The sequence below is a fragment of the Natator depressus genome, chromosome 28 (genome assembly GCF_965152275.1).
Source record: "Natator depressus isolate rNatDep1 chromosome 28, rNatDep2.hap1, whole genome shotgun sequence".
Taxonomy (NCBI): Eukaryota; Metazoa; Chordata; order Testudines; family Cheloniidae; genus Natator; species Natator depressus.
The window spans coordinates 9,519,369-9,521,868 of NC_134261.1; the positions used below are offsets into that span (position 1 = coordinate 9,519,369).

Genomic DNA, 2,500 nt, shown 5'->3' on the forward strand with positions numbered 1-2,500 from the left:
TCATCTCTGGTTCTCACAGGTTCCGAAAAACCTGTTCTCAGAAATCTCCTCGCACCCGTCAAAATGAACTAGTCGAAAAATCCAACCGCCAATTTAGGGGGACCAATCTGAAATCCTATCCGACCTCCTGGTTCTCTCGGTCGGCCGAGGGCACTTTTGGCGACCCCATCCGGACTTCCGTGAGACTGCCGGCCATCAGGTCAACCCGTCACTTTGAATGGGGTTGACCTGATGGCCGAGCAGGGACTTAGACATTTTTTCAGCCTTTTCCTCGGGGTTGACCTGGTGTCCCGGGGGGACTTAGACATTTTTTTCAGCCTTTTCCTCCGGGTTGACCTGGTGTCCCGGGGGGACTTAGACATTTTTTCAGCCTTTTCCTCCGGGTTGACCTGGTGTCCCGGGGGGACTTAGACTTTTTTTCAGCCTTTTCCTCCGGGTTGACCTGGTGTCCCGGGGGGACTTAGACTTTTTTTCAGCCTTTTCCTCCGGGTTGACCTGGTGTCCCGGGGGGACTTAGACATTTTTTTCAGCCTTTTCCTCCGGGTTGACCTGGTGTCCCGGGGGGACTTAGACTTTTTTTCAGCCTTTTCCTCCGGGTTGACCTGGTGTCCCGGGGGGACTTAGACTTTTTTTCAGCCTTTTCCTCCGGGTTGACCTGGTGTCCCGGGGGGACTTAGACTTTTTTTCAGCCTTTTCCTCCGGGTTGACCTGGTGTCCCGGGGGGACTTAGACTTTTTTTCAGCCTTTTCCTCCGGGTTGACCTGGTGTCCCGGGGGGACTTAGACATTTTTTTCAGCCTTTTCCTCCGGGTTGACCTGGTGTCCCGGGGGGACTTAGACTTTTTTTCAGCCTTTTCCTCCGGGTTGACCTGGTGTCCCGGGGGGACTTAGACATTTTTTTCAGCCTTTTCCTCCGGGTTGACCTGGTGTCCCGGGGGGACTTAGACATTTTTTTCAGCCTTTTCCTCCGGGCTGACCTGGTGGCCGAGCGTCTCGCCGTCCGCGGCCGGAGCTAGAGATGCCCCCCCCCCCAGGCCAGCCTGCGAAGCCGCGGCCAGGATCGGGCCCCTGGAAGTCTGACTAAAAATTTTCACCGACCCCAAAAACGGTTAGGGGGGGCCTCATAAAGCCTCCGGAGCGAAAAAAAAAAAAACGGAAAAAAGGATCGGGCCCACCCGAGGCAGGGGAGTCAGTAAGGGAAAGGGGACGAGGCGGCCCGGAGCCGGGTGCCCGGAGCCGGGTGCCGGCGGCCAGGATCGGGCCCCTGGAAGTCTGAAAAATTTTTTTCACCGACCCCCAAAGTGGTATTGGGGGGGGCTCATAAAGCCTCCGGAGCGAAAAAAAAAAAAAACGGAAAAAAGGATCGGGCCCACCCGAGGCAGGGGAGTCAGTAAGGGAAAGGGGACGAGGCGGCCCGGAGCCGGGTGCCCGGAGCCGGGTGCCCGCGGCCAGGATCGGGCCCCTGGAAGTCTGAAAAAAATTTTTTCACCGACCCCCAAAGTGGTGTTGGGGGGGGCTCACGAAGCCTCCGGAGCGGAAAAAAAAAAACGGAAAAAAGGATCGGGCCCACCCGAGGCAGCGGAGTCAGTAAGGGAAAGGGGACGAGGCGGCCCGGAGCCGGGTGCCCGGAGCCGGGTGCCCGCGGCCAGGATCGGGCCCCTGGAAGTCTGAAAAAAAAATTTTCACCGACCCCCAAAGGGGTGTTGGGGGGGGGCTCATGAAGCCTCCGGAGCGAAAAAAAAAAACGGAAAAAAGGATCGGGCCCACCCGAGGCAGGGGAGTCAGTAAGGGAAAGGGGACGAGGCGGACCGGAGCCGAGTGCCTACGGCCATACCGGACGGAAGGCCCCCGATCCCGTCCGATCTCGGAAGGTAAACCGTCCCGGGCCTGGCTAGTACTTGGATGGGTGACCGCCTGGGAATCCCAGGTGCCGTAGGCAGCTTTTCCCGCTGCGAGCCAGCTCTCTCCTTTTCTGGGGAACAAGGGCAGGGTCGCCCTGCCAGGGGCCCTGGGGCTGAAGTCCCTGCCGGCCACCAGGTCAACCCGGAGCCTGCCCCTCTGCGGCCAGCAGGTCAACCCCATACCGGCAGGGGGTTGACCTGGTGGCCGGGAAGCAGAGCGGCCAGCAGGTCAACCCCATACATTCAGCGGGTTGACCTGGTGGACGGGAAGGAAAGCGGCCAGCAGGTCAACCCCATACTTTCAGCGGGTTGACCTGGTGGCCGGGAAGGAAAGCGGCCAGCAGGTCAACCCCATACATTCAGCGGGTTGACCTGGTGGCCGGGAAGGAAAGCGGCCAGCAGGTCAACCCCATACATTCAGCGGGTTGACCTGGTGGCCGGGAAGGAAAGCGGCCAGCAGGTCAACCCCATACATTCAGCGGGTTGACCTGGTGGCCGGGAAGGAAAGCGGCCAGCAGGTCAACCCCATACATTCAGCGGGTTGACCTGGTGGCCGGGAAGGAAAGCGGCCAGCAGGTCAACCCCATACATTCAGCGGGT

General features: G+C 59.6%; 1 non-coding gene across 1 annotated transcript; it reads left to right on the forward strand.

Annotated features, from left to right (window-relative positions):
• The first annotated feature begins 1,819 nt into the window (after window positions 1–1,819).
• Window positions 1,820–1,938, forward strand: LOC141979475 (5S ribosomal RNA). The gene has a single exon (XR_012636887.1). It is a non-coding gene; the product is annotated as a 5S ribosomal RNA (ribosomal RNA).
• The last annotated feature ends 562 nt before the right edge of the window (window positions 1,939–2,500 follow it).